General features: G+C 42.9%; 1 protein-coding gene across 1 annotated transcript in view; it reads left to right on the top strand.

Annotated features, from left to right (window-relative positions):
- Positions 1-210: 210 nt before the first annotated feature.
- The window catches only part of DYNC1I1 (dynein cytoplasmic 1 intermediate chain 1), a 410,283-nt gene continuing 391,746 nt past the window's right edge, over positions 211-18,747 (top strand). Inside the window, exon 1 of the mRNA XM_070369823.1 lies at positions 211-229. The gene's annotated coding sequence lies outside the window, so the exon portion shown is untranslated. The remainder of the gene's footprint in view (positions 230-18,747) is intronic.

The following is an 18,747-nucleotide window of genomic DNA, read 5'->3' as shown; positions in this document are numbered from 1 at the left end:
CCTGGAGAATCCCAGGGACGGGGGAGCCTGGTGGGCTGCCGTCTATGGGGTCGCACAGAGTCGGACACAACTGAAGCGACTTAGCAGCAGCAGTGGAGTTCCGAAACTGAAGTTCTTTTGCACTTTTGAGGCAACATCACTTGATTTCCTAATTATATCCATCTTTTCTTATTCAGGTTCCTGAAGAAGAACCTTCTAATGCTCACCAGCAACTTTGTACTGGGAATAGGTAAGATGCTGTCTCTAACCATAATACAATTGTTTAAAAGGTGGATTTAATTCTCCCTCACTCCATTTCAAAAACTCTTAGCCCCAGATATCACCCTATTCTTTTCCAAACTAAGGTTACTGGTCAAAATAAACAATCAAACAAAAAATAGAGGGGTGGTGGAAGAAGGAAGAAAAGAAAGAAAAGCAAAATTCTAAGGCAGTGTTTTTCTTAAGCACTCTTACCCAAAGAATTCTGTGTATTTCAGGTTGTGCCCACAGCACATACACATATTTAATGGAAATAAGCATTTCCCAAAGCAGTAATTATCTCTAGAGAAGAAGATGCATTTGTATATTCTCTATTCTATTCTACGCTATGCTTCTTAATGGTGCTTTGCATGCATGCTCAGTGGTTCGGTTGTTCAGACTCTTGGCTCTCTGCCCCCGACCAGGCTCCCCTGTCCATGGGATTTTCCAGGCAAGAATACTGGAGTGAGTTGCCATTTCCTCAGGGGATCCATCTGGCTGAGGGATCGAACCCGCATCTCCTGTGTCTTCTGCATTGGCAGGCTAATTCTTCACACTGAGCCACCTGGGAAGCCCTAATGGTGCTCTGACACAATTTCCTGGACCACTAAGGGATGCCGCCAGTGGTTTTAAAAAATCTCCTCAAGAGTATGCAGAAACTAAAAAGAACTGGTTTGGAGTACTGTGTAATATGTACTAATTGACCTCAAAAGACTATGAAGTGACAAGTGAAAGTCACTACACTTGGCAAACAGTATGTGGTTCCATTTCTACAAAGAATGAGTATGCATATATACTCATTTATTTAAAGAGGTTGGGTAGGGTGCTGTGCTGGACTGTGCCTTTTTTTCCAATCCAGGTTAGAGTTGTCCATAAAGAACTTGCATAAGATTTGGAAAGCAAAAGCAAAACGGCAGCCAATCCTCTGAAGGTCACTGTGGTCAAATATGGTGATGAACTGTGGGTCAAAGCTCCCTGTCCATCTGGTCTTTCTGCTCTCTGGCCCTGATGTCTAATATCAGCTCTGAGCTGTTCAGAAGATGCTTGACTGTGGATCCACAGGGAGGAAGTTATGCAGAGGGAATAGCTTCCCATAGCCTCCTCCTGAGCCCACTCTACTGGTTGGACATGCCTGGCTTCACTTTCTCTAAAGTTCCAGGGCTTGGCTTCCCCATCTCTGCTCCAGGCATGCTTCCAGACTTTCACTTCCTCACTTCCAACACTTTTGTTAGGTTTAATTCCTACAACGGGCTTCCCAAGTGGTGTAGTGGTAAAGAATCTGCCTGCCAATGCAGGAGATGTAGGAGACATGGGTTGGATCCCTGGGTCAGGAAGATCCTGTAGAGGAGGAAATGGCAACACACTCCAGGATTCTTGCCTGGAAAATTCCATGGTCAGAGGAGCCTGGCGGGCTACAGTCCATGGGGTCACAAAGAGTCAGACTTGACTGAGCACAGACACAGACCCACCTTGTTGACTTAGGATAAAGCCAGATCCATTCTTTGTCGTAAAAGGTTGCTGAACTATTTGTCCCCACTAAAAAAATCTGAATAAAATGCCCAGTAACTTACTTCTACCAAACTTTAGTTAGACTTCTCTCCTTCCCTGGAGCCCTGTAAGTTGGCGCCTCCCCCTGGGGTTAAGCCAGCATTGGAATGTGGATTGTTTGTGCTAAGTTGCTTCAGTTGTGTCTGACTTTTTGTGACCCCATGGATTGTAGCCCATCAAGCTTCTCTGTCCATGGGATTCTGCAGGCATGAATATTAGAGTGGGTTTCCATGCTCTTCTTGAGGAGATCTTTCCCACCCAGGGATTGAACCCGCATCTCTTAAGTCTTCCTGCATTGGCAGGCGGGCTCTTTACCACTAGCACCACCTGGGAAGCCTGGAACGAGGAATAATTCCTCCTTAATGACGTCACCCGTGTAACTGGTCACCCCGCCTGCTCATCTACTCCCCCAGCTCCTGTTCCTTCTGGCCTTGTTTACGCCTCCCCACACAATAGGCCATCTTTCTCCCTGACCACTGAGATGCTCATAGATCTTAGGGTCAGGAGCTCTTGTTCTCCCTATTGCAACATCTCCTTCTCCCTGTTGCAATAGTCTTTGAATCGTCTGCTTCCTGAAGTCCATTTTTTTTTTTTATTTGACAGAAGTGTAGAGTGAGAGAGATACATTGCTCTGAATAAGTCAGGAGTGAGGGAAGGAGGCACTGACTGGGAGTTACTGGGTCGGGGAATCTTGGAGCAAGGACACTGAGGCCGCATGCTACAGGGGAAAGGCCCTGCTTAGGCTTCTCGTCACTGCTCAGAGGACCCTGCTGTGTGGCTCTGCAGTATAACCTCAGGAATCTTGTACTTAGTGCGACTGGATTCATTTGGAAGGTCCTAAAGGCACTGATTTGCAGCAAGCTGGGTATTTGACTGAAGGATTTGGTCCAGTGGACAGTGACTATTAACAATACCAATAGCTACTAGCTATCAAACACTTAGAACGTGCCAGGAGCTGAACAATGAACTTTACATACCTTATTTCAAATCCATACAACTCTGAAAATTGAGCCTCATTTTCCTTATTTTACACCTGAAAGAACCATGCCTCTGAGGCTGTTAAATGCCTTTGCTGGATGACAGCTAGTGAGTGGGGAGTGACTTTCCTGGATTCCTTATATAAAAATGCCTTTGTCTGCAGTATTTCCATCGGTACTTATGCAAGTTTCTTTAACACTTCAGATGAGAAATGCACCATCACCCACCTTAATAAACCATGCCCCTGGTTAGTGCTCTTGTGCTCGGCAAAAATAAATAATTTGACAGATTCTCAGCTTCTCCTGCAGGTGTCGCCCTTGCCACCAGATAGGTCTTTTGAGTTCTTAGAATTCCCCTCTCAGTATTGGAATTGATCAGAAATTTTTGAAGAAGTCAAAAAACTGATCATGCAATTTATGCAGCCTAGATTTCAGGATCATGACTCTTATCCATAGATTTAGAGTTCCCCAGCTCCAATGGATTGGTTGTTCTCTCTTTTATATTTTTATTTTAAAGATATTGCTTGTATTTGTGAATAGATAATAGGTTTGCAAAGATGGGCTCAATAAAGGACAGAAATGGTATGGACCTAACAGAAGCAGAAGATATTAAGAAGAGGTGGCAAGAATACACAGAAGAACTGTACAAAAAAGATCTTCAAGACCAAGATAATCACAATGGTGTGATCACTGACCTAGAGCCAGACATCCTGGAATGTGAAGTCAAGTGGGCCTTAGAAAGCATCACTACGAACAAAGCTAGTGGAGGTGATGGAATTCCAGTTGAGCTCTTTCAAATCCTGAAAGATGATGCTGTGAAAGTGCTACACTCAATATGCCAGCAAATTTGGAAAACTCAGCAGTGGCCACAGGACTGGAAAAGGTCAGTTTTCATTCCAATCCCAAAGAAAGGCAATGCCAAAGAATGCTCAAACTACTGCACAATTGCACTCATCTCACACACTAGTAAAGTAATGCTCAAAATTCTCCAAGCCAGGCTTCAGCAATACGTGAACTGTGAACTTCCAGATGTTCAAGCTGGTTTTAGAAAAGACAGAGGAAACAGAGACCAAATTGCCAACACCTGCTGGATCATCGAAAAAGCAAGAGAGTTCCAGAAAAAACATCTATTTCTGCTTTATTGACTATGGCAAAGCCTTTGACTGTGTGGATCACAACAAACTGGAAAATTCTACAAGAGAAGGGAATGTCAGACCACCTTACCTGCCTCCTGAGAAATCTGTATGCAGGTCAAGAAGCAACAATTAGAACTGGACATGGAACAACGGACTTGTTTCAAATTGGGAAAGGAGTACATCAAGGCTGTATATTGTCACCAGCTTATTTAACTTATATGCAGAGTACATCATGAGAAACGCTGGGCTGGAAGAAGCACAAGCTGGAGTCAAGATTGCCAGGAGAAATATTAATAACCTCAGATATGCAGATGACACCACCCTTATGGCAGAAAGTGAAGAGGAACTAAAAAGCCTCTTGATGAAGGTGAAAGAGGAAAGTGAAAAAGTTGGCTTAAAACTCAACATTCAGAAAACGAAGATCATGGCATTTGGTCCCATCACTTCATGGGAAACAGATGGGGAAACAGTGTCAGACTTTATTTTTGGGGGCTCCATAATCACAGCAGATGGTGATTGCAGCCATGAAATTAAAAGACGCTTACTCCTTGGAAGAAAAGTTATGACCAAACTAGATAGCATGTTCAAAAGCAGAGACATTACTTAGCCAACAAAGGTCCATCTAGTCAAGGCTATGGTTTTTCCAGTGGACATGTATGGATGTGAGAGTTGGACTGTGAAGAAAGCAGAGCACTGAAGAATTGATGGTTTTGAACTGTGGTGTTGGAGAAGACTCTTGAGAGTCCCTTGGACTGCAAGGAGATCCAACCAGTCCATTCTGAAGGAGATCAGCCCTGGGATTTCTTTGGAAGGAATGATGCTAAAGCTGAAACTCCAGTACTTTGGCCACCTCATGTGAAGAGTTGACTCATTGGAAAAGACTCTGATGCTGGGAGGGACTGGGGGCAAGAGAAGGGGACGACAGAGGATGAGATGGCTGGATGGCATCACTGACTCAATGGACGTGAGTCGGGGTGAACTCCGGGAGTTGGTGATGGACAGGGAGGCCTGGCGTGCTGCGATTCATGGAGTCGCAAAGAGTTGGACACGACTGAGTGACTGAACTGAACTGAACTAAATAAGTTTGCAAGTTCTTAAACTGAAAAGTATAAAAATGTACAGTGAAAAATCTCTCTCCCACCACTGTCACCCATCTGCCAAATTTTTATGCCCCAGATAGAAAAACTGCTATTATTAGCTTCTTGTATATATCCCTCACACAATTTTACACATATGCAAACAAATACAAGTATATATTACTTTACCATTTTGTTTTACACAAATATTATATAAGCTGTTCTGTAACTTCTCCAGATTAATACATCGAATAAGTCTTGTTCACTTTTAAACAACTATAGGATGTTCCATTTAATGGCTGTATTATAATTTAATAAATTACCTATATTTTAGGCTGATCCGACCTTTTGTCATCTAATAGTAATAGTAATAATAACAATAGCATTACTGTTATTGTTGTTGTCATTATATTAATAGCAAACACTTACTCTAGGTCTGGCACTGTTTCCAACAGTTTACTTCTCTCAACCCATTTAAGCCAAACCACAGCATCTACAAATTGTGTTTTGATTATCATGTTATAGATGAAGAAACAGAAGCAAGGAAAGGTCAGGTGATTTGCCTGAGATTTCCTGGGCACCAAGTGGTGGACCCAGGATAGCACAGAAAGAGACAAAGGGGGACCACCATACTTGGAGGCTTGGAGTCATTGAGTCTCTAGACGAGGGCAGGCTGCAAAGGGGAAGCAATGAAGAACCGGCCACCACCACACAGGAGAGGCGATGCCCCTGTGGACTGGAGGCTCCCAGCGCTCAGGACCAGCACGCAGTCTGCACATCAATGTGCACAGTTGTGCCAAAGCAGAGGAGGGAAATAAGAACCTTTCTCTTCAGATTCAAAGTGGCATCCTGGGGTTCGGAAAAGAAGAACAAGAAACAAAAATGCCTCAGAAGGCCCAGGAAAATCTGTCTGACCTTATAACACATCAAAAAAAGATATGGATGCTGATGGAAAATGCCTGCCAGACCGCAGCGGCTCCTCTCACTGAGGACACTCCGCTCACATCGCTACCCCTGCCCTCTAGGCCATGCTGGGCCTAAACGGTGTCGCTGTGCGGCTCGGGCTTCTGCTCAGCTGCATCCCACTATCCGCTTTAAGGACTCTGGTGTCTGTCTTGATGACTATCACAGTCTGTTCAGGCCACTGTAACAAAAATACTGTAGACTGGCGGTTTCAACAATAAAGATTTATCTTTCACAGCTCTGGAGGCCGAAAAGTCAAGGACAAGGGGTGGACAGTGTGGTGCTGGTGTGAGCTGGCCTCCCGGTTCATGCACACTTTCTTCTCGCCACCTACTCTTGTGATGGAAGAAGTGAGAGAGTTTCCAGAGGGGTCTTTTAAAGGACACTAATCCCACTCAGGAAGACCTGCACCCTCATGACCTAATCATTGCCTAATGCCCCACCTGCTAATACCATCATGTTGGGGGTTAGGATTTCAACGTGTGCATTTTGGAGGGACACAAGCATTCAGACCATAACCATGACCCTTCAAGCACCTTGAACCCTTGCCTTCATGATGCCCCCTATGCCACCTAAGTGGGACTTCTGCTTGCACATATAGTGAAAAGTGAAAGTGTCAGTCACTCACTCGTGTGCAGCTCCATGGACTGTAGCCCACCAGGCTCCTCTGTCCATGGTATTCTCCAGGCAAGAATACTGGAGTGGGCTTCCATGCCCTTCTCCAGGAGATCTTCCTGACCCAGGGATTGTATCTCGGTCTCCTGTATTGCAGGACAGACTCTTTACCATCTGAGCCAACAGGGAAGCCCATATAGTACCTTTGTATACATTAGAATCACAGCTGGATATAATATAAATTGGGGGCCCAGAAAAAGAAAGCTGTTCCTCTTCCTCCCCTTTGGTCTTCATTTTTATGGTGTAAGCATGAGTCCAACTTTGATTCTGGCCACTTTATGTGTGCAGCCTGGCAGCACCTTGACTTGAGCCTGCCCGTCGCACCTAACCAGTTCCTGCCCAGGAACTTTTTACTGATGCTGTGCTGCAGGCAGGTGGTGGGAAACTGCTGGCCCTTCATGCATGGATAACTCATAATTCACTATTACGAGATGAGAGTCAGTGGATAAAGGGTTCTTTCTTTCCCTAGGCATATAGTCCTGAGTTGCATTTTAGGTAGCAGACTGTATTCATTTTCTATTGCTGTTGAAACAAATTGCCACAAGCTTAATGACTTAAAAAAATGAAAGTGTTATTTGACTGAGAGTTGCTCAACCGTGGCCAACTCTTTGCAACTCCACACCAGGCTCCTCTGTCCATGGTGTTCTCCAGGCAAGAATACCAGAGTGGGTAGCCAATTCCTTCTGCAGGGGATCTTCCCAATCCAGGGAACCAACCTTGGTCTCCTGCATTTTAGGCAGATTCTTTACCATCTGAGCCACCAGGGAAGCCGTCTAGTGACTTCAGTTCAGTTCAGTTCAGTCACTCAGTCGTGTCCCACTCTTGGTGACCCCATGAATCACAGCACGCCAGGCCTCCCTGTCCATCACCAACTCCTGGAGTTCACTCAAACTCATGGCCATCGAGTCAGTGATGCCATCCAGCCATCTCATCATCTATCGTCCCTTTCTCCTCCTGCCCCCAATTCGTCCCAGCATCAGGGTCTTTTCCAATGAGTCAACTCTTCACATGAGGTGGCCAAAGTATTGGAGTTTCAGCTTCAACATCAGTCCTTCCAATGAACACCCAGGACTGATCTCCTTTAGGATGGATTGGTTGGATCTCCTTGCAGTCCAAAGGACTCTCAAGAGTCTCCTCCAATACCACAGTTCAAAAGCATCAATTCTTTGGCACTCAGCTTTCTTCACAGTCCAACTCTCACATCCATACATGACCACTGGAAAAACCATAGCCTTGACTAGACAGACCTTTGTTGGCAAAGTAATATCTCTGCTGTTCAGTATACTATCTTGGTTGGTCATAACTTTCCTTCCAAGGAGTAAGCGTCTTTTAATTTCATGGCTGCAATCACCATCTGCAGTGATTTTGGAGCCCCCAAAAATAGAGTCTGACACTGTTTCCCCATCTATTTGCCATGAAGTGATGGGACCAGATGCCATGATCTTTGTTTTCTGAATGTTGAGCTTTAAGCCAACTTTTTCACCCTCCTCTCACTTTCATCAAGAGGCTTTTTAGTTCCTCTTCACTTTCTGCCATAAGGGTGGTGTCATCTGCATATCTGAGGTTATTGATATTTCTCCTGGCAATCTTGATTCCAGCTTGTGTTTCTTTCAGCCCAGCGTTTCTCATGATGTACTCTGCATAGAAGTTAAATAAGCAGGGTGACAGTATACAGCCTTGATGTACTCCTTTTCCTATTTGGAACCAGTCTGTTGTTCCATGTCCAGTTCTAACTGTTACTTCCTGACCTGCATATAGGTTTCTAGTGACTTAACACAAATTTTGGTCTTGATCTGTAGGTCACAAGTCTGGTTTGGCTTCATGAGTTTCTCCATTCTGGATTCCACAAGACCAAAATCAAGGTATCTGCTGGTTTAGACTCTTTTCTGGCTGCTCTGAATGCATCATTTTTTCTAGTTTTTCCTGCTTTGTGAGCATTGACTCTCACTCTAGCCCCCTGGATCATACTCTCCAATAAGCCTTTTTCTCAGGCTCTGTTTTTTTCCTTCTTTCTGGTAAACCAGGCTGACACAGATGCTATTCAGTGTTAGTCTCTTTTTGCTGCTAGCATAATCTCAGAGCCCATTCTGGATACCAGTGCTCCTAGTCACATAGGAGGTAGGTAGAGATGGTGACGCTGTGTAGGACCTTCAGACATTAGTTTAGTTCGTTTTGTCTTTGGCAGTTCTTTGGGGCCCAAAGAAGGCAGGGAATTATTAAAGATAACCCTGCAATCTAGGAGAAAAGGTATATGAATTTATAACGGCAACACAATAGGAAATATATTTTAGAAAAATCATCCTGAGATAGATGATTTAAGAGATCATATTTTTAAATTCTTAAAGATAGGAAAATCACGTCTTGTAATCTTTTGGGTAGAGTTAATCATTGTAGTATGCATGGACTCTGGAGAAATGAGGATTTGGTAGGTACTGTTACCCCAACAGGGATTCCCACGTGGTGCTAGTGGTAAAGAACCCGCCTGCCAACGCAGGAGACGTAAGAGACGCAGGTTCAATCCCTGGGTCAGGAAGATCCCCTGGAGCAGGGAGTGGTAACCCACTCTAGTATTCTTGCCTGGAAAATCCCATGGACAAAGGAGCCTGGTGGGCGACGGTCCACAGAGTCTCAGAGTCAGACATAACTGAAGCGACTTAGCACCCAGGCACACACAAAAGCTTAACCAGCTAATTGTACTTTAAATTCAGAGAGTCATAGACTGACTGGCTGGGATCTGTGGTTTTACTGGAGTTTATTGTCAGATTCTCATGAATTCAGAGACTAATGAGAAGAGAAATATCATGTCTGGTAGAACTTTCCAGTCTTAAGAGAGTGAGTCAATGTAATTCTAAGCCTCAACAACCTTTCTACAGGAAGAAGGGGATAGAAACTATTTGAAACTTCTGATGTTCTCAGAAGGACTTTGGAGGAGGCTGATCATGTAGCCTCTTGAAGGAGGCGTGTTGGAACTGATCTTGATAAGCATTGATGCTGTTGCAACTTTGTGATATATAAGGAACACAATTCTTTCCCAATAGGGGATGAGCTCAGAGCCAGGGAACATTTGAGTTCAGAATATTGAGAGCCTCTGGATCCTTCAGTAACAGGTGGGAAGAGGCCTGAGAGTAGCCATTCTGAGCATTTGTGTTATATATGGAATTTTCTCAACCCTAATAATATTTCACATCGATGCCAACTTAAAAATCTGGAAGTGGTATTATAACACAGTAGCCTCAAGTAGAGAAAACCAAAGAATGAGCTCGGTTGATCCAGCCAGACAATTATATTTGTTACCTTACTCATAAATTAAAATTCTTGGATGTGAAGAAGTAGATGGCAGTTAACTTTTAAGGTTTGTATGAATTGCAATACCTTTTATAGTATGGATGCATATCAAACCACTGCTAATGTCCTTGCCAATGCTAAATTGGGCATGAATAGACAGCAATGGATAGCAACTCTAGCAACTGAACTTTTGCTCATATGACTGGTCAAAGTTGAGAAACAGAAATAGAGATGCTCTATTCCTCTGCAACAAGCCAGCCTTTGGGGGCTTCCCCTGTGGCTCAGTGGTAAAAAATACACCTATAATGCAGGAGACAGGGGTTTGATCCCTGGGTTGGGAAGATCCCCTGGAGAAAAAAGTGGCACGCTACTCCAATATTCTTGCCTGGAGAATCCCATGGACAGAGGAGCCTGGTGGACTACAGTCCATGGGGTCATAAAGAGTCAGACACAACTGAATTGACTTGGCATGCATGCCACTGTGAGGCTCAGATCTCTGATTCTCTCTGTATTGCCATTTGGGATGCTAAAAACGTGTGTCCTGAAGACTGTACTATCTATCATCAGCCACGAATTAAGTAACCTAAGACTTTGACAGTCATCCCATGTAAGAATAGAAGTGTGACCAAGAGGCCAGCAAAAAAATTCAAGGTGACAGAAGCAGTGGAGTCTTTAAATAGGAAAAGAATAAATCTTCTCTAAAGGCCAGAACCCAACTCTGGGAATGGCAGAAATGAACACTGATGAGGGTTTTTAGAAGGTACTGGAATGCTTCATGAGTGGACTGTGGGTAGCCCTGATGCTTTCTCAGCAGTATCTCCTCAGGGTGCTTAGGAGATGCCTGGTGATTGTACCTCTGGACTGTGGATAAACTGAAGAGAAAAGGAATACAACACTGTTACATAGCTCACAGATTTGACAGAAAGTTAGAGACTTTGGCTCAGATAACAAGCAGGATTCAAGCAAGACTGGAAAGCAGACAGCACATCCAAGGTTATACCCCTGGGTCCCAGTGCAGTGACTGAGCCCTTGCTGACTCCACCACCGTGAGTCATCTCTAATGCTCATATCTTCCTCTGCATTCGAAATCCCAGGTAAGGAAGGAAACCTCTGATATTCTGTCATTTTCATAATGGGATAAAGTCTCTATCTCTTAAAATACTCATGTGTTGTGAGTTCTTTTTGTTTTAAACAATATGAATGGGATTTAAGTGCTGGGCGAAGATCACTGGCAAATACCTGTTCCCGCCACCCCGGTGACTGCCCGATACCCCACATGCATTCTTCCTCTTGTAATTGCACTTCACTGGAAAAGTTAGTGAAAGATTGGTGCTATTTCTCACTTACTTTTCAAAAAAAAATATAACATGTTTGCACATCTATCAGAGCCTGGAATTTTTTTGGAGGGAAGGATTTTTATTAATGATTTAGTTTCTTTATCATCAGTCTACATTATAGAAATTGTGAATATTTGACTATAGGACTATTTAGGTATCTATTTCTAGTGTAGATTTTTGTGGTATTTTCTAGAAATTTATCCATAGCATCTACATTCTCATATTTATGTGCATAAAATTGTGGATAATATCTTAACATCTTCATGAAATTCACTTTTTTCAGTACTGATATTCTTTTATTTATGCATTCTGTCTTCTTGATTAGCATTGTTAGGTATTTATCAATATTCGACAAACTTTTTCTTTTGGTGATTTTTCAGTATCAGAGGCTTGTTGTTTACTTCATTATTTGCTACCTTATTTTATTATTATTTCCTTGTCTTCTTTGGGTTTATTTTACAAGTTTTTATCTTAATTTCTTGAGACTTCTGGTGTTAGCTATGATACGTCAAGAGCCTGTAAGTCATTACTCTTACCCTTAATCAAGAAACAAGCTGTAGAAGGCATGGACCATACTAACACCCAACTTATACTAATGGGCAATTATACTACCCACCAACCAACAATGGCAAAAGATGCAATATTTTCAAGTGCAGGTAGAATTCACAAAGGTAGATCATATGCGGGATTTCCTTGGTGGTCCAGTGGCTAAGACTCCACACTCTCAATGCAGGGGGCCCTGGTTCAATCCCTGGTCAGGGAACCAGATCCCGTACGCTACAACTAAGACCCAGTTCAGTTCAGTCGCTCAGTCATGTCCGACTCTTTACAACGCCATGGACTGCAGCACACCAGGCCTCCCTGTCCATCACCAACTCCTGGAGTTTACTCAAACTCATGTCCATTGAGTCAGTGATGCCATCCAACCATCTCATCCTCTGTCATCCCCTTCTCCTCCCACCTTCAATCTTTCCCAGCACTGGGCTCTTTTCAAATGAGTCAACTCTTCACATGAGGTGGCCAAAGTACTGGAGCTTCAACTTTAGCATCATTCCCTCCAAAGAAATCCCAGGGCTGATCTCCTTCAGAATGGACTGGTTGGATCTCCTTGCAGTCCAAGGGACTCTCAAGAGTCTTCTCCAACACCACAGTTCAAAAGCATCAATTCTTCGGCGCTCAGCTTTCTTTATAGTCCAACTCTCACATCCACACATGACCACTAGTCCGCCTTGACTAGACAGACCTTTGTTGGCAAAGTAGTATCTCTGCTTTTTGATATACTGTCTAGGTTGGTCATAAATTTTCTTCCAAGGAGCAAGCGTCTTTTAATTTCATGATAACTAAGACCCAGTGGCAAATAAATAAACTAAAAAAAAAAAAGGTAGACAATATTCTGGGCCACAAAACAAATCTCAATACATTTTTAAAGGACTGAAATATTTTAGACCATCTTCCAATGTATGGATTATCAAACAATCTAAGTCTAGCCTTCATCATCCAAAAATAGTCTCAAAGTCCAAAAATCCATAGTAACTCTTCATCCAGAAAGAGACAAACTCATAAGTATAGTTCTTAGTTCATTAAAGCATTGCTATTAAGAAGCTAGTTTCCTTTAAATTTTTTAAAAGTTGCACCAACTTTCCTTTAAACTCTGTTAATGCAAGAGAACAAAATAATAATTTCATTCCCGTACATAACTATAATAAATTAAAATAAAGCTCCAGGAGGCTTAGAGGATGCCTGTTGCTATAGGACTGTATAACAAATAGTTGGTCACCTGGGAAAAGTGCCAAGACCTCAAGTAGGCAGACCTGACTGCTAGGAGACAGCCCTGGTATGATAGTAAACTAATTAGAATCTGTGTTATTAATACTAGGTAAAGGCTGAAGTGCAGTCTGTTACTTAGAAGCTTCTTACCCCTGAGGGAGCTGATAGGGAAGATACCTGCCTCAGGACTCTGACACCAACATCCAAGACCGAGTTAATAAACTCTCAGTGAGGCCAAAGAGGAGCCCTTCACCTCTATGAGAAGTTAGAAGAGGAATGGTTATGAGGAGCAAGATGAAGGTGAAGCGGGGGCCGTGAACCATCAACCTTGGCTGAGGACAGTAGAACTATCGCCCCAACAAGAAGGGGAGGCCCCGCCTCTTCCACAGATCTGCACTGGGGACTGGTAAAATTTAAACTTGCTGGGCCTCGTCAGTGTGCTGCAGAAAAGCACACAGAAACAGGTGGTGCCTGCTGGAGATGGACGGGACGTTAGATTCTGAAACTGAGGATAAAGGACAACTCCCTGTAGGAAGTAAAAAGAAAGCTAGTCCAGACCTCATCTGACCTGGGATAAGCGGGGTATGCCTCCCGAGGTCACGCTCAACCCCTCCCTCACCTATTTCTAGACCTTGTTGTTGTTGTTTAGTTGCTAAGTCAAGTCTGACTCTCTTGCAACCCCATGGACTGTAGCCCATCAGGCTCCGCTCTCCATGGCATTTCCTGGGCAAAAATACTGGAGTGGGTTTCCATTTCCTTCTCCAGGGGATCATCCTGGACCAGGGATCAAACACTCATCTCCTGCTGGATTCTTTACCACTGAGCCACCTCGTAAGTCTTCCCACCTGGGAAGTCTCTAAATCTTGAATAGGGCCTAACACAGAGAAAGAGAGGGAAACTTTTTTAAAAGAAAATCATGAACAAGAGTTATACTAAGAAGACGTCAGAGTGGCAGTTTGAGTGGATTGAGTTTTGACATGCACTCCATCTGCAATTCTTCACTCAGCATCACCTCATCCAGAGTGGATCTGAAATGAACCCAAATACTTGGCATTCTGCTTTGCTAAAGGAACCAGATTCTGGGAAAGGGTGTCAAAAGGGGAAAAATAACTACTTACTGATTGAGAGAGTATAGAAGGAGTCATATTTTCTCTAAGGATTACTTGGGCTTGGGTTCTTTAGTTGCTCAGTCATGTCTGATTGTTTGCAACCTCATGGACTGTAGCCCACCAGGCTCCTCTCTGTTCGGGAGATTCTCTCCATTCATGAGATTCTCTCCGTTCAGGCAAGTCCTAGAGTGGGCTGCTGTTTCCTTCTCCAGAGAATCTTTCCGACCCAGGGATCGAACCCACATCTCCAGCATTGTCGAGTGGATTCTTCACTGCTGAGCCATGAGGAAAGCCCCTGTCAGCCTAGATAAGAGGTCACAAATACACAAAGTGACTGTGAAGACAAATAGAGGAGCGTCAAGGAGCCACTTCCAAATCCCCGTACTCATCTGGATTCATGTGCTGTTGAAAGATACAGCCCTAATCTGAAATACAGAATTTTTCTTTACAAACTATGTGCGTGTTTGACAACCAAACAGCAAAGCTGTTTAATAACTGACTTTTACTTCCACTATTAAGGAAACTGTGTTGGAGTAATTGCCAGATATCCGACAGCAGATACAGAATACACATACCCTTGAGAGTATATAAGATTGTCTGTTTATATACCTCCAGTATACGATATGCAACCCTGGGAAAGATCAAAGGCAAAAGGAGAAGGAGGCGGCAGAGGATGAGATGGTTGGATGGCATCGCTGACTCAGTGGACATGAGTTTGAGCAAATTCTGGGAGATAGTGGAGGACAGAGGAGCCTGGTTTGCTGTAGTCCATGGGGTCATGAAGAGTCAGACACGACTTAGCGACTGAACAACAACAACACACCTCCTGTAGGCCTACATTTTACCCTTGGTATTATTATTTCTTCCAAAATAGTTATTTGATTCTATTTTTGCATATTTAAAAATATCCCATAGTAGAAATTTACCAAAGTCTAGAATTAGTAGTTAAGAGGGTGTGACAGAGACAGCTGATTGTCCCCCTAACTCCAGTCTCCCTTCTCTATACAACAGACTTGTGGATGGGCTCCAGAGACTTTAAAGACTACATTTCCCAGCTGCTCTTTTAGCTCAATGAGGTCACATGACTCAATTCTTGCCAGTGAAGTGTGTGTAGCGGTGACTGGTGCTGTTTCAACATCTGAGCCACAGGACAGTGGATTTGTAGGTCCCTTTCTCACTTCCTGCAAGGCATATGCCTCTCACCCATGACTCAGCTTCCACTCGCGGACGAAGACCTGTTCTGATCAAAGCAACAGGGTGCAGAGAACCCGAGTCTCTGAGTGAGCACCTTGAACAGAGCTACCTATGGCTCTCAGCCTGGAGTGCTCTCTGCATATAATGTGCTCTCTGGATTTAGTGTGAGATGAATACACCTCCATTATCTTTAAACCACAGTACTTTGGAACCGTTTGGTTTTACTGCCTCAGCCTGTGATCAAGCTTATAACACAGATTTTAATAAAAAGTAGAGTACCATGGCAGGTGAGAATTTTACTTCCCTCTGCTTTTGTATTTTGTAAATTAGTAACCTAAATGATTGACTATATAGTATTTTTCAATTTAACAAAGACATGGCAATTTGTTTTTAAAACAAAAAACTGAGTAGAGGTGATTAGCACCTCTGTGAACCTTGAGAATAATTCTTATCAAATCATAGAACCATCAAATTTTATAACTTGGGGGAGGGATAAATTAGGAACTTGGATTCATAGATACACACTAGTATATTTAAAGTAGATAAACAATAAGGTCCTATTGCATAGTAGAAGAAATTCTACTCTCTCTATATATATGAAAAGTTATATATATATTCAATTATATATAAAACTGAATCACTTTGCTATACACCAGAAACTAACACAACATTGTATATCAACTATACTTAAATTCTTTAAAAGATTATATAGCCTGGCCCTGAAAGTGAGAAAAGAAATATAGTGTCGTCAGTGAGGAAGTGACCTGACCAAGATTTCAAAAATTTGCTCAACTATGTGTATTAGAGTGTCATTATCTTTCTATCTGCCCTTACCAAGGGCATATATGTGTCGGGGATACACAAATACACCTGGAAAGGAAAGGCCCCTATATTTAAGAATCTTAAAGGGAAAGATCAAAAGTTTTCATAAAAACAAAGTCAAAGCTTATCACACAAATGAAAACTGAAAAAATAAGTGTAGAGTGAAGTGAAAAGTAGCCCTGTCCTAAGGAGAAGTTGCTCAGTCGTGTCCGATTCTTTGCAACCCCATGGACTGTAGCCCACCAGGCTCCTCTGTCTATGGGATTTTCCAGGCGAGAGTACTGGAGTGGGGTGCCATTGCCTTCTCCAGGGGATCTTCCCCACCCAGGAATGGAACCCGGGTCTCCTGCATTGTAGGCAGACGCTTTACCATCTAAGCCACCAGGGAAGTCCTAAGAGGTCATATTTAATGGTTAATTTCCACTGCTTTTAGAGACTCTGAGCACCTTCTCCACTGGCTTTGCAATGGCTAATCATTCATAACCAGCACTGTGCAATCGGCAGATATAAAATTGATATGCTTTTCTTCCTTCCCACTCACTGCTACAAAAGAGTCCATAAAAATCGTTTGGAGGGCTGACCATGTTTAGGATTCAGAGGATGTCCCATGGTTTTGAACACCATCATTGGCAGGAATAACAAACTTCACCATTGGTGCCTGATTAAAGCCTTCAAAGAGCCAGTGCGCAGCAAGGGGTGGAGTCAGAGGTGGGGAGGGTGACTGCACAAGGTGTTTAGATGTGGTCCTGGGAGGTCAGAGGCCCAGCTAGCCACAGCCCTAACAGGCCACCTCAGGGACAGGAGCAGGTGGCAGGGAGCAGAACCCTGGGAATCAGGGCAGGGGAGGCCTCTGAGGGTGTGATTGTATTACTCTCCTCTGCTCATTTTACCCAGCCCCTCATATTTATTGTCTTGGATTTAACGGGCTAATTTATACCACCAGCTCCCTGAGTCCTGATTTCTATAGAGACAATTATAAAGATGTGCACGAATATGTGTGTGTAATTCTAGGGTAGCTCTTAGACACTCCCCTTCTGACACGGAATATTTTTCCTTTTTTTTTCTCTCTTTTGGTATCTCTTGATATCATTATGTTTTCTCATTGCCTTTCTGTGGAGCTTTCTTCTTTTAACATTAACAGCTGAACAGCTGCTTCTGTTTTGTCTTACCATCCCCCAACATCAGAAATAGAGAATTAAAGGCAAGACAAAAACTAAATATCCACATAGAAATGAAAATCTCTAAGAACACAATTCTAGATAATAAAGAGTTCACAAGATTTAACAATAGAGCTCACTATAAGTGTGACATTTGCCTAATGCTTCATACATGTTAACTCACTTAATTCTCAGGGCTGCCCAGTGGATTAGGTACTGTTAATTTCCTCATTTGACCGATGAAGAAACTGAGGCACAGAGAACTTCAGTAGCTGTCCAAGGTCAAAGGAATATTTATCTGATTAGACACCCTGGCCCAAATTCTAATTTTAAGGAGTCTGTGTACAAAATCTAGGCATAGCAGTGCTAATTAAAGCCCCAAGTAAGATACATGGAGACTGTATTGCAAGTGAAGCACTCGGGTTCTAACATCAAACATCCTGATTTAGGGTCTTGGTTTTACTCTTTACATGCTGTGAGAATTTGAGCAAGTTACTTAACCGCTTTGAGTCTCAGTTTCCCCAAGCGTCCTCCATGGGGATAGTGATGATGAAATCTAACACATGGTGAAGAGCCTAGCACACAGTAGGAAGCTGTATTGCTGGTGCCCAGCACATAGTAAGTGCTTGGAAAATATTTGTTGAATGTCAGCTATCATAATAGAATAGTGCATGTTGACAAGAGGAGCAAATTGTGATTTATTAAAGCCAAGCCTGACTGCCTGTTTAGTCTTTCAAAAACTGCCTCATTTCTCCAACATTTGAGGTATCTGAATGGATTGTAGCAATAAAGCAGAAAACCCACGGATACTGGTTTGATGATGATGTTTCAACCAGTAAAAATGGTCCACCTTGCTTCTTTCTCCTGCCACAAATGGCATGCTCATTTATAGGATAGCCAAATGTTTACAGAATAGTTGGCAACTTATGAAAAGTGATTACAATACTGATTTCCTCAGTTTTTTTCCTCCTTAAATAATGTTCATCCATAAATGAATGCCTGATAGAATATTTGTAGAACAAACATCTGTATCTGATTTGAGGAAAATGGCTCAAAATGTAGATTCTGATTCTGACCTTAGACACTGTGGTATGAGATATTTATGTTGGCTTTCACATAGGAAAAAAAAAAAAAGGAAACCTAAAGAGCTGTGAAATTCAAAGGGCCACTAAAGATAGAAAGTGAAAATGTTAGTCACTCAGTCACATTCGACTCTTGGCAGCCTCATGGACTGTAGCCCATCAGGCTCCTCTGTCCATAGAATTCTCCAGGGAAAAACACTGGAGTGGCTTGCCATTTCCTTCTCCAGGGGATCTTCCCAACCCAGGGATCGAACGCAGGTCTCCTGCATTGTAGGCAGATGCTTTACCCTCTGCACTACCAGAGAAGCCCAAAGGATAGGGGAACATTTTTAAATAAATAAGCCAATTAGCATTGATCCAACATACAAAAGTGTTTGAAATA

The sequence above is a fragment of the Bos mutus genome, chromosome 4 (genome assembly GCF_027580195.1).
Source record: "Bos mutus isolate GX-2022 chromosome 4, NWIPB_WYAK_1.1, whole genome shotgun sequence".
NCBI lineage: Eukaryota > Metazoa > Chordata > Mammalia > Artiodactyla > Bovidae > Bos > Bos mutus.
The sequence above is the reverse complement of the archived record's forward strand: the minus strand, read 5'-3'. Positions and strand labels throughout refer to the sequence as shown.